The sequence below is a fragment of the Macaca nemestrina genome, chromosome X (genome assembly GCF_043159975.1).
Source record: "Macaca nemestrina isolate mMacNem1 chromosome X, mMacNem.hap1, whole genome shotgun sequence".
Taxonomy (NCBI): Eukaryota; Metazoa; Chordata; class Mammalia; order Primates; family Cercopithecidae; genus Macaca; species Macaca nemestrina.
The window spans coordinates 26,565,750-26,579,760 of record NC_092145.1 but is presented as its reverse complement, the minus strand read 5'-3'; the positions used below and the strand labels follow the sequence as shown (position 1 = coordinate 26,579,760).

General features: G+C 38.4%; 1 long non-coding RNA gene across 1 annotated transcript in view; it reads right to left on the bottom strand.

Moving 5' to 3' along the window:
- Window positions 1-10,579: 10,579 nt before the first annotated feature.
- LOC105468454 (uncharacterized) overlaps window positions 10,580-14,011 on the bottom strand; it is a 64,857-nt gene continuing 61,425 nt past the window's right edge. Inside the window, exon 3 of the long non-coding RNA XR_011618296.1 lies at window positions 10,580-10,838. This is a non-coding gene — a long non-coding RNA (uncharacterized lncRNA). The remainder of the gene's footprint in view (window positions 10,839-14,011) is intronic.

The following is a 14,011-nucleotide window of genomic DNA, read 5'->3' as shown; positions in this document are numbered from 1 at the left end:
CAAAGTGCTAGGAGTGCAGGCATGAACCACTGCACCTGGCCCCAGTACAGGTTTATTGAATTGAAATATGTTTGTATGTCAAAAATGGATAAGGATGGGAGAAGTGCCTCTCTGGGTCTCTATTTTCCATTTGTAAAATGGCAGAATAGGCTGGGCACAGTGGTTCACGTTTGTAATCCCAGCACTTTGGGAGGCTGAGGTGGGCGGATCACTTGAGGTCAGGAGTTCAAGACCAGCCTGGCCAAAAAACGAAATCCTGTCTCTACTAAAAACATATACAAATTAGCTGGGTATGGTGGCATGCGCCTGTAATCCTAGCTAATTAGAAGACTGAGGCAGGAGAATTACTTGAGCCCAGGAGGTGGAGGTTGCAGTAAGCCAAGATCGTGCCATTGCACTCCAGCCTGGGTGACTAAGTGAGACTCTGTTTCAAAAATAAAAAATTAAAAAAAAAAAAAAAAAAGCAGAATACCAGTAGACCCTACCTCATTAGATTTTGAGACCTAGTCAATTTAACACTTATACTTAGGAAACATGCCTGACAATAGTAAGCACTTAATACATTTAGGAATTATTTCTAAGATAATTAAATAAAATTAAATGAGATGGAATGTATAGAGCAGGGGCCAAGCTTATTTCTAATTAGGACTCAGACATATTTGGGTAAATCTGGAACGAACTTTAAAAATTCCTAAAGAGCCTATTTTTGTGTGGTCTGGGAAGTCTCCTGGAGGAGAATCATGGTAAGGGAAGGAATAAGGTATATTGACCTTGATCAAGGGATGGAATGGGAGTGTTAAAACAGCTTAAGTCATCAGGGATCCTAAGCACTGTGAAGTATCTGCCATTTGGCTCTATTTCCTAGCCCAATCCCACATGGCCTATGACAGAATAGGGAGTAATGGAACAGTCAAGGATGTTCAAGAGTATTAGTGAAAGCTGTGAAGGGGAAAAGGGTGCTGAGATAAGTAACTTTGGAGGTGAGTGGGGACTGTAAGAGTTAAGGCAAAAGGAACTGCACAGAAGCACCATACTCTATTAGTTGTTTCCCATGGGGTATGGATTAACAATTCTGATACTGCTGTACATGTACAGTATACTAGAATTGAACAATTAAGTAAATGAATAGCAGATGGTAAGAGCCAAGTTTCTTGCTGTTGAAATGGACGGTCACAGATGAGCAAGTGGAGAGGCTAGAATAGAGCTGGAAACATCAGTTTAAATTCATGTTTACCTTAACATAGATTTACCAACAAAAAGTACAAAAATTGGAAAAACATGAAAATCAATACACGAAAAAAGAATACTTGTTTACAGGATGAGAACTGCAAACAAGAAGGTAGAACATCACCTTGTTCCACCTCAACTGAGAAGGTGTACATCAGACTATTCAAAGTTTTGTCACTCTGCACATGTCTGCAAATGAACATGAAGTCACCATAAGTATTGATTTGCAGTTTACAAATAAATTTTAGTAAGAAGGCAAATTCACAAATAGGAAACCCATGAATAATAAGGATCGACTACATTAGAGTATAACTTGAAGTTCAAAGTAAATATCCATGAATCTATACTGATATAAATTATTGAATAAATAAATGGGAGGAAACAGACAAATCTCCCACGCAGAAGATTCCAAAAAATTTATATAGATATTCTACCCTCAAGATACTACCCAATCTTTAAACATGAGTTGCCACATGCCTCATACTCATACTGAGTATGAGGCATGTGGCAATTCCCTGAAGTAAATCTTAACTTTTCTGTAAATCTAAAAAGATAACTACTCTAAAGTAAAACGATTATTCAAAAATATTGTAAGGTTATCAGCAGTCCTGCTTTCAGACACTTTCCAATAAAATGTAATTCAAATGAAAAAGATGTATGCTTTTCCTACTTTGAGAAAAATTATCCAGGTGTTCTAGGGCCATGAACACACCTGTGCTTTGTTGTCAGCTCTCAGCAGAAAGGCAACAGGGTGAGAAGGAGAAATCAGATTCCAGCAGAGTAGCAGCAGCACCCAAGAAACAACAGTGCCTCAATGGGAGACAGTAGTTCCAGATGAATGTGTGGTTAATGTCTAACAAAGCAGCAACAGCACATGGCAAGCAAATATGTTCATGATCACATAGGGGATACCCACTAGAGACTGTCAAGAGTTTGAGAGACACAACACAGTACTGGGATGCTGCAAGAAGCAGATGGAGCAAGAGCCAATAACATTGGATTATATACTATTATTATTAAGACGGTTGAGAGCTAAGGAATCTGACAGGTTACACATGCAATGTCTAGCCCGTAATAGGTCCTTCACAAGTTTGGTTGCTTGCCAGTGTGCTGGGAGTTGATATATTCTAGCTCACAAGAGCCAGTTGTTATATCTTCAAAAATTCCGTAAGCTGGTTTTTAAACACAGCCATTATTAAAAATTCAATTATGTCTACCTACAATGAAATTATATTAAAACCAAAAGTAATAGTCAAAACACATCACCTTCTAATTCTTGAATTACATTTTGTTTATCTATGCCCATGCGGTTATTTATATCTATAGTATCTGTATGGTGGAAACACCCTATAATGGCGTGCTTCTGTGCATCTCCTCCCACTCTTTACCCACTGACATCACAATTGTAGCTTGACATCAGCCATGGTAGGGATTATTTACAGTACGAAAATTGTGAAATGCTTAAGATCAAGGCTTGATTTATTGTTTTGCTGATAGTCCAAACTTTAAAAAGTGATGGAGAAAGCATTAATACTGCAGATTAAACTTAAAACTGTTATATCTATAGGCATCACATTTTGACTAACCAAAAAAAGAACATGTTCTTCCAATCTTCAAAACCTATTATTTGATTCAACAAAGGAATTCCCCACATCACTGATGAATAAGTGAAGTTCTGACATGCATCTTTGTTGTTTCACTTTCATTACTCATTAACATAAATGAGTATATCAGCCACGTTTATGTAGGGACTACATTCATTCATCAATCACAACCACAGATTGACTATGGATAAAAGAACTTGTAAAAATTAACAAAAGCATTCTGTAAGAATAAACTGGTTTGTGGAATTTAAAATAAGGAGTAATGTATACTATTTTTTAATTGTGTACTACTCATCCTTTATATCAATACAATGTAAAAATCTGCATGCACACACACACATGCACACACACAGATTTTTTTGTTCTGGAAAGTTGGTTGTTCACGGTTTACCAGCACACCACAGGTTCCTTGTCCCTTTGTTCTGAGGGAGACTATATAATATATATAAATATATATCAGCAGTCACTAGACTCCTAGTTTATTGCTTAGATTTTTCCAAGTTTCTCCAGGTGAGATTTGTTGGGATCTAGCCTGAGAAACAAAGTCAAGAAAGGATGGACTATGTGAGGCAGCTGGGCAGAGGCTGAGGAATGAGCATGTAATACCTAGGGAAACTGAAGGAATTAAGACCAAATCTCACACATGTTAAGCAGTTTGGGCCAAACTTAGCTCTAGCTGTCTCTCTGTTTCCCACTCCTAGACTATTTGCAAGAAAGCATAACTCTTTTCACTCATCCATGTCTTCCAAGCTAGAGTAAACACATTCAATTTGCAGAAGCTTCCAATGGCAGCAAAAATTGATGCATTAAATTAGGAAGAAGCATTGTTTAGCACATCTGAGGACATGAAAAAAAGCTGAAATACAAAAGTAAATAATGAGCTGGACATGGTGGCTCATGCCTGTAATTCCAGCATGTTGGGAGGCCTAGGAGGGAGGATAGCTTGAGGCCAGGAGTTTGAAACCAGCCTGGGCAACCTAGAGAGACCCTGTCTCTGCAGGATCACCTGAGGTCAGGAATTCTAGAGCAGCCTGGCCAACACAGTGAAACCTCATCTCTACTAACTAAAAAAAAAAATACAAAATTTAGCCAGGTGTGGTGGCACACACCTGTAATCCCAGCTGCTCAGGAGGCTGAGTCAGGATAATTCCTTGAATATTAGAGGCAGAGGTGCAGTGAGCCGGAATCACGTCATTGCACTCCAGCCTGGGCAATAAGAGCAAATCTCTGTCTCAAAAAAAAAAAAAAAAAAAAAAATATATATATATATATATGTATGTATGTATGTATAAAAATTAGCTGGGCATGGGGGCATGCACCTGTAGTCCTAGCTACTCAGAAGGCTGAGACAGGAAGATCGCTTGAGGCCAGGAGGTTGAGGCTGCAGTGGGACTCTGATTGCACCACTGCACTACAGCCTAGGCAACAGACAGACTCCATTTTTTAAAAAGTAAATCAATAAATAAAATGAGTATAATGGAGTACTTGTTTACATTTTGATACTACTGCTCCCTGTTGACTTTGCCATAGCTGATGAAGAGAGGACTGTCTGTTATAAAAGGTGTCTCAGGGGACCTACTATCATCAGAACTGAAGCTTGACTTTCAGAGAGGCTCTTGTCAATTCAGAGAGTATTACAGAACCACAAAACATAGTCTTTCTTGCTGTTCCTTCCCTAATTACTACATTAAGTTTTCATTTAACATCCTTGATGAGAAAAAAAAATTGTTGTTTTTATACGTCATATAACTTAAAGTTGCAATATCCAAGAACTTGTCGATGACATTGAGGACTTACTGTACTAAAAATTAGCAGCTAGCACACATCCTTGACACAACCTTGATTTCATAGTGTATATGTTAAGTGTGCAAGAAACACTTTAACCTTTTTTGCCATGTTTGGTTATTAAGAAGAAGCTTTGTAGTTTAATTTGGGTATGTTAACTATTATTGTGTGTTATAATGGGAAATGGAAAGAAAAAGGATCAGGAACAAAAGTAAAAAAAAAAAAAAAAGTCAGAGCTTAAAGCAATAGGATGCTGGAGCTAGCACAAACTGACAAATTGTTTTACAAGAGCCAATTGTGCACATCTCTTCTGAACACGGAATTCAGTGGCCTCAAGCTGGTAGCTTGAAATTGGCCTTGACGGGAGTATTTACATCACAGAAGTAATAACCAAAATATACAAAGAACCCTTAGAATTCAATAGCAAAAGAAACCAAATAACCCAACTTAAGAATGGGCAAAGGGGCCGGGCGTGGTGGCTCACGCTTGTAATCCCAGCACTTTGGGAGGCCGAGGCAGGTGAATCATTTGAGGTCAGGAGTTCAAGATCAGCCTGGCCAACATGGAGAAACCCCCCTCTCTACTAAAAATACAAAAATTAGCCAGGCATGGTGGCAGATGCCTGTAATCCCAGCTACTCAGGAGGCCGACGCAGGAGAATTGCTTGAACCCAGGAGGGAGAGGTTGCAATGAGCTGAGATCGTGCCACTGCACTCCAGCCTGGGTGACAGAGCAAGACTCTGTCAAAAAAAAAAAAAAAAAAAAAAAAATGGGCAAAGGAATTGAATAGACATTTCTACAAAGAAGACATTAAAATGACCAACAGGTATATGAAAAGATGCTGAACATCACCAATCATCAAGGAAACACAAATCAAAACCGCAATAAGGCTACGTCACAACTGTTAAGATGGCTATTATCAGAAAGACAAAAAGAGTGTCAGTAATGATGAAGAGAAATTGGAACCCTTATACCCTGTTGATGGGAATGTAAATTGATGTAACCACTGCAGAGAACAGTATGGCAGTACCTCAAAAAACTAAAAATTGGACTACTACATGATTCAGCAATTCCACTTCTGGGTATACATTCAAAGGAACTAAAATCAGGATCTCAAAGAAATAGCCTGCACTCCCATGTTCATTGAAGCATTATTCACAATAGGCAAGATCTGGAAACAATGTAAGTGTCCATGTATGGCTACATGGATAAGTAAAATGTAGTATATAAATAAAATGGAGTATTATTCAGCCTTAAAAAAGAAGGAAATCCTGCCATTTGAGACAACACAGATGAACCTGAAGGACATTACACTAAGTGAGATAAGCCAGTCATAAAGACAAATACTGCATGATTCCACTTACCTGAGGTATCCAAAACAGTCAAACTCATGGAAAAACAGAATAAAACGGTGGTTGCCAGAGGCTAGGGGAAGGGGGAAATGGGAGGTTGATGTTCATTTGGTATAAAGTTTCAGTTACGTAAGATGAATAAGTTCTAAAACTATGCTGTACAATATTGTATTACTTAACTAATTACTATAATTGTACAATATTGCTATACTTAACAATACTGTATTGTGAACCTAAAATTTGTTAAGATGGTAGATCTCAAGTAAAATATTTTTATCGCAATTAAAAAGAGACTTTTAATAGAGAAGCCACTGATGGGACTCATGACCGCCAACTTTATTTTTCAATCCAAGGATCTAATTTCAAAGCCTCCATCAATCTCCTGACCCGACTTTTCACTGAAAAACAGCTCCTCAACAATCTGTTCCTGCAATCATGGTTATCACTTAAACTTTCATAAACCATGGAAAATAAGGCATTTGTATTAAAGAGTAGTGCTAAGATGCTAATGGAAACTCACCAATTAAAGTGCTGGTCAAATCCATATTGGGAAGAGGCCCCTGGATTCCACAGAGACTGGTGGCCAGCTGGGCAGCTCCTAGAAGCACTGAAGTTATCAAGACCCAGGAAGCCTACTAATTACTTAAATACCTTCCTATTTTACCCCTTCATTTAACATTTAAGACCTTGAAAGAATCAGATGAACCAAGCAGAAGTTGAATTTTAAGTGGAAGTATAGATATTACCAGGTAGTTTTGCATCTACCATAACATAATACTTTTCAAAATATGACACTGATTCTGGGCTTCTTAGTTTTTATATATAAAAACATTTTGGTCTCTGTTATGTTCAAGTGCTCTTGTATCCTCATTATCATGAATGGTCATTTATTGAAAACACAGAGAACCTTTTTTCTCTTATGCACTTTGCATATTTTCCTCAGCTTCTCCTAGAACACATTTTATTTCACCATCAAATCATTTATTTTAGGGCAATGAGATGATAGAAAAAAATTACATAGGTGAATTCTTCTTTGGCATCAAGTCATGGATAATGCCAAACTGCGTTGAATCCTAGACAGATAGCAACTCATCTTATGCAACTATTATACAAAGTGTGTCAGCCGACAAAACTTGAAAGGCAGAAAATAGGGCATACTCCTTTATGCCTTGAAGGAAGGGAAATAGACTAACAGTAGCTGGACTCATCTGTTCTTTGCTGCTATTGTCAGAATAAGCCAAGAGATGCATTAGCTCAGAAAAGAATTGTGCTGCTTAACAAGATGGGGGAAGGGAGAGAGGATAAAAGGAAAATGTGAAGTACAATGTAAGCCCCGTATCATTGAAATATAGACCTTTCTTCCACCGAAAAATGAAAAAAAAAAAAGAAACCTGAAAACCTACTTTATATATATTTTTTAAAAAGACATAAAAAAAATTTGCAAAGAACGTATCTGATAAAGGATTATTATCCAAAATGTAAAAAATACTCTTAAAATTCAACAGTAAGGAAACCACCCAATTAAAATATGGTCCAAATACCTGAATAGACATGTCACCAAAGAAGATATACAGATAGCAAATAGGCATATGAAAAAAATGTTCCATGTCATATGTCACCAGGGAAATGCAAATTAAAACAAAAATGAGATACTACACATCTATTAGAATGTCCAAAATCCAAAACCCAACACCAAATGCTGGCAAGGATGTGGAGCAATAGGAACTCTCATTCATTGCTGATGGAAAAGTGAAATGGTACAGACACTTTGGAAGACAGTGTGGCAGTTTCTTACAAAACTAAACATACTCTTGCCATAAGATACAGCAATTGCACTCCTTGGTATTTACCCAATGAAGTTGAAAACTTATATCCACACAGACAGCTGAGCATGAATGTTTATAGCAGCTTTATTTATAATTGCCAAAACTTGGAAGCAATCAAGATGTCCTTCAGTAGGTGAATAGATAAACTGTGGTACATCTAAACAATTGAATATTATTCAGTGCTAAAAAGAAATGAGCTATCAAGCAATTAAAAGATATGGAGTAAACTTAAATGCACATTACTAAGTGAAATAAGCCAATCTGAAAAGGCCACATATTATATGATACCAATTATATAACATTCTAGAAAAGGCAAAACTATGGAGACAGTAAAAAGATCAGTGGTTGCCAGGGAGTGGGGGAAGGGATGAATAGGTGGGGCACAGAGGATTTTTAAGGGAAATAAAACTACTCTCTATGATACTATAGTAGTGGATATACATGATTAAGCATCTATCAAAACCCATAAAATATACAATACCAAGAATGAACCCTAATGTAAACTATGAGTTTTTGGTGATAATGATGTGTCAATGTAGGTTCATCAGTTGAACAAATGTACCACTCTGATGGAAGATGTTGATAATGGAGAGGCTCAACACATGTGGGGGCAGGGAGTATATGGAATATCTCTGTACCTTTCTCTCACTTTTGTTGTGAACCTAAAACTACCATAAAAAATAAGGTCTATTAAAGTCAGGTAGTATGATACCTCCAGATTTTTGGACAGGATTGCTTTGGCTATTCAGGATCTTTTGTGGTTCCATATACATTTTAAAATTGCTTTTTCTATTTCTGTGAAGAATGTCATTGGTATTTTGATAGGGATGGCATTGAATCTGTAGATCACTTTGGGTAGTATTGTCATTTTCATAATATTAATTCTTCCAATACTTGACCACAGAATATCTTTCCATTTTTTATATCCTCTTCAATTTCTTTCTTCAGTGTTTTATAGTTTACCTTGCAGGGATCTTTCACTTCTTTTGTTAAATTTTCCTAGGTACTTTATATTTTTTGTAGCTATTGTAAATGGTATTGATTTCTTGATTTCTTTTTCAAATTGTTCACTGTTGGCATATATAAATACTACTGATTTTTCTACATTGATTTGGTATTCTCCAACTTTACTGAATTCATTTATCAATTTTAACAGTGTTTTTGATGGAATCTTTAGGGTTTTCTAAATATAAGATCATGTCATCTGTGAAAAAGATAATTTGAATTCTTCCTTTCCAATTTGAATGCCCTTTATTTCTTTCTCTTGCCTGATTTATCTGGCTATGATTTCCAAGAAAATGACAAAAACATCCTACTTACGTTGTGGATGTCATGAGTGTGGTTTAAAGCAATGATTGGATAAAAACTGCTACCACTAATCATTTCAATTACCTATACAGATCAAGAAAAAATTTTTTTAAAATAACATGGTATATACTTTTGCCACACACAGCTGAGAAATTCAAGTTATGTGTACTAAGATGAAAACAAGAAAAACTAGGCAGAATGAACTGGAGGGGTGGGACTAATTATGCCTGGAATGCAGGAAAAAGAGAACAGGGTGGGGAGAAATGGAGGCAGGGAGGGGGAAAAGAAGGAGGAAGGGAATCAGGAAACACTACAAAGGTACAAATCAGGGCTTTTTTCCCCTAGAGAGCCAATTTACCAGCACACCACAGGCTCGAGGATCTTAGTGATCATCAAATGTAACCCCTTGGAGAATACTAAAGAGGGCAAGTGGGGTTGGGACACTGGGAAATGAGCGAAAAGCCAAAAGGTGTGAATTTGTGCAGGATGTGCAGGAAAGGGATGTTGAGAAAACCTTGCCCTCTTACCTTCTCCTAGGTTTTAAGACTTGTTCTTTATTCTGGGCCATGCAGTGTGTGTGTGTGTGTGTGTGTGTGTGTGTGTGTGTGTGTGTGTGCGCGCGCGCGCGCAGCAGGAGAGCAATTGTCATAAATACTTTCACAAGTAGAGAGCCACTCACAGAGTTAAGCCCCCCTAAGTGAACATAGGGCATTTTATGCCTTTATTTCCAGTCTCTAGAGCAACTAAAAGACAAAGCAGTCACAGGTCCCCACCTGGTAGCCAGGAGAGCAAAACCCCAGTACACGTCAGCACAATGATCTCTGCTTACAGATTAGCTACAAATAATTTACCCACTGCTCCAAATTGCTAGGCTAGACTGGAGTGGCAATTCTTGAGAATTAGAGGAATTAAATGACCAGGTTGGTCCATACCCACTTCCTTGGCCCTTCTCATTTTCCCTGGGTCATTCAAATACCACTCAGCAGGAGCAGACGACACTCAAAAAAGCTCCTTCATTGCGCCTGCTCCTCCTATTTAGTTGTTATATTCTAAAACCACTCAAGATCGGACACAGTGGCTCAAGCCTGAAATCCTAGCACTTTGGGAGGCCGAGGTGGGCAGATCACCTGAGGTCAGGAGTTTGAGACCAGCCTGGCCAATATGGCAAAACCCTGTCTCTAATAAAAAAAAAAATATATATATATATATATAAAATCAGCCAGATGTGGTGGCGCATGCCTATAGTCCCAGCTACTCGGGAGGCTGAGGCAAAAGAATTGCTTGAACCCGGGAGGTGGAGGTTGCAGTGAGCAGAGATCATGCCACTGTACTCCAGCCTGGGCAACAGAGAAAGACTCCATCTCAAAAATAATAATAAATAAATAAAAATAAAAAATAAAACCACTCAGAAAAGAAGCTATTAATGCTCTATCATAATCAGCTAACAGTCACTGCAGTCACTACATTTACCAATCAGGCTCAGCTCTGCACTCTTACTGTCATCTTCTTTTCCAGGCAGACTTTTCAACCACAGATATTTAGAGTGACTGCTATGTGCCAGTGATACATAGATGTATTTATCTACAGTGATACACGGGTAAGTAAGACATGGACCTTGCCCTCAAAGAGTTTACAACTAAACAAAGAAGACATACATACCTTACCATATCATGAGGCAAAATGAAATGCAGTGCTGAATAGAAGCAGGGGCACAGTGATGTGCAAGTGCCTGGAATCTGGAAAAATTAAGGCCAGGGAGAGTTATAATGAAAAATACTAGCTGATGTTTACTGAACATTTACCATGTGTCATACTCCACAATAAACTTTTCATATAAATCACTTCATTTAATCTTCCCAACCAAATACAATATGTAGCATCATCCCCACTTCACAGCTAAAAAGATAGAGGTATAAAGAGATTAAATAATTTATCCCAAATTATACAGCTAAATGTTGGAATGGGGGTCTACTATGGTTGAATATTTATATTCCCCCAAAATTCATATGTTGAACTCTAATCCCTAAGGTGTTGATATTAACAGATGGGACCTTTGGGAGGTGATAAAGTTGTATGAATGGATTTCTCATGATTAGGATTGGCGCCTTTATAATAGAGGCCCACGGGAGCTTGTTTGCCCTTTTCCTACCATATGAGGACACTGAAAAAGGCACCATCAAAAACCAGAAAACAGGCCCTCATTAGACACCGAACCTGTCAGCATCTTGGCCTTGGACTTTTCAATGTCCCGAACCGTGAGAAATAAATGTCTGTTCTTTATAAGTTACCCAGTGTGTGATATCTTGTTATATTAACCTGAAGGGACTAAGACAGGGTCTATCCGAGTCTTTCTTATTTCAGAACCAAAGGCACAGTTCAGCAGAAGCTGAAATGAGGTACCATACTCTTATAAGGATGTGGAGATCATTGTATTAATTTAAGGGCTATTAACAGAATTTATTCGTTCATTCTTTCAACATGACCCAAGCATTGTTTTAGAATAGTGAAGAAAACAGATTAAATCCCCTGTCTTCACGGAAGTTACATTGTAATGAAAGATAAATCCTTTTAAGGGGAAAACTGCATATATTGGGACAAATACTTTAATAAATGCTTGCAGCAGAAGGTAGTAAAGCCCCTCTGATGATAACCAACAGGGACACCCCTACAGTCTCACAAAGTTAAGTTTATTAACTTCCTAAAGCAAGGGAGACCGCACATCAAAGGAAACGTGGGGCAACTCACAAAACAAATGAAGTGATAAGGTTATTTGAGATTGGGAAGAACAGAAGAGGGGAGGCAAAATTTAAATGAAGCAGCATTTTGATAGTCTCAAGGTAGAGCAGGGATATTCATAAAGGCATCAGCATCAGGCCTTGGCTCAGAAGTAGACCCAGCCTAAGATACTAGAGAGCAAGGCTTTTTGGCTCTATGTTCATTTGTTAATTAACAAAAAGAATCCGAGTTTATTTTTACAGGTTCAAAAAGGTCATCCCCCAACTCCAATGACCTTAGTGTTAAGTGGCAGCAAGGCCACATAAAAGTAAGGAGGCTGCTCTATCACTGTAGAAGGAAAAGAAGTTAGCATTCTCAGGGCAAGCTGAGAGGCAGGGGGTGAAGAGCTGTGATGGGAAGGGTACAGTCAGAGTGAGATGCATGAAGCCTGGTGGCAAGGGGAGGGGTAATGTGACTGGGGAAAGTCTACTGAGCTTATGGATGGATTTCGAGTGAGAGCAGAAGTAGGAGTGAGAGAGAGAGAAAAAGAAAGAATGAACGAGAGAGAGAATCAGACAGAGAGACAAAGGCTATGTTTCATACAAATATAGTGTGGGACACGGACAGCATGAGTGCCCAGGAAGTATGAGGCTCCTCTGGAAGTTAACAGAAGTTTTTGGAATGTGTTTGAACTTCCACAGGCCATGAAGTAATTTCACATCATAGATCACAAGAGCAGGAAAACGTCAAGCTAATTTAAAATATATATGACACAGGGCAAATCAAAGACATCTCAGTTCAACCTGCAGAGAATAAATTTGCAGAACAAATTCCCTCAAGAAATGGACACCTGGATTCAAGTTCTACCTCTATTAGTCAACAACTGACAGATTCAGAAACAGGCAAACAGAAGTGACAATGACCATGGAATAAGCAGTTGAGACAAACAAGATATTAAAAATGTAAGAAAGCCAAGCAGGTTAAGACAGCACTATTTCCATGTACGTACTTCTTCCTCAAGAAGCAGGTGGTTCCATGGGGCCCCTGTGGCCTCACTCTAAAGGTGAAGGTAGGACAATCAGTTACATCTGGCTAATGAAAATCAAGCGTCCACTGTTTGTTATGCCGATAATGTAGAGAGTGAGCTAAGCCTGCAGGCAGGTGGTGCCACCCATGTGCAGTGAGACAAAGATAATTGTAAACTTAACTGTCTAAAATACAATTTAATATCTTGGCATCTTAAGAATATACAACTTTAGCATGATTGGCTGAGCCATTGAAAGTCACCATGTGAATCCAGAGTTATGGTCCTGAGCAAGGAATCACAGCTGGAAAGGAGTCAGGTTTCAAGACTTAGTGAGGCAACTCTGTCCTTTAGGGATATTTTATTTATCCCACGCAGTGACCTTAAAATGTTCTTAAGCTAACTTTCCAACAGTTAAAAAATGGGAGCCATCATGTTATTAAAAAAATCAAGTTACCTGCTTCTCTTGAAGAATCAGAAGATCTAACAAGATTTGGCCCATATTCCCATGTCACAAAAAGCAGCTGCAGTGGATGATAAGTGCATTCTCTGTTTCCCTGGAGACCCTACCACTCCTGATTGTCTCATACCCAGCCAGTTTCACTGATTTCTATTACTTGGCAGACTCCTGGAGGGGTTTGTAATTCCTGACTAAAGTACCAACGTTCATGGCACTTTGCTGAAAAAGAAGATGAATATATCCCATTTGTTCACTCATATTCTTAAAAAGTGGTTTGGGGGCTTTTGTCCAGAATATAATATTGCACTTTGGTAAGGTTCGTTTTTTCTAGGCTGTGCAAAGGATCATGCTTCCCCTCGCTCCAGACTTCCTTCTTCATTCACTGTATGGTCAGTGTGGTGTCTTCTGTTTGGTTATCAATGTTTGTTTGTGAAGAAGGACAGTATGACCTCTCAGGCAGGAGGACCCTTAGAGTGAAGAAAGCCGTTAGCAAATCAATCCTAAAGTGATTTATTTCCAAGCAGTAGATAGCAAGGAGGCAGTGTATATTTATCATTTGGACAAGGCCTTAATAAAGATAAATTCGGAGTTTGAGTTCCTCTAAGGAAGTGACTTTAACTTCCGACATATGCCAAAATGCACTTCACAACTAATTAGGTGGCATTCACATATGCCTTGCAAGTGGGTATAGTTAGGCACTTGGATAAAAG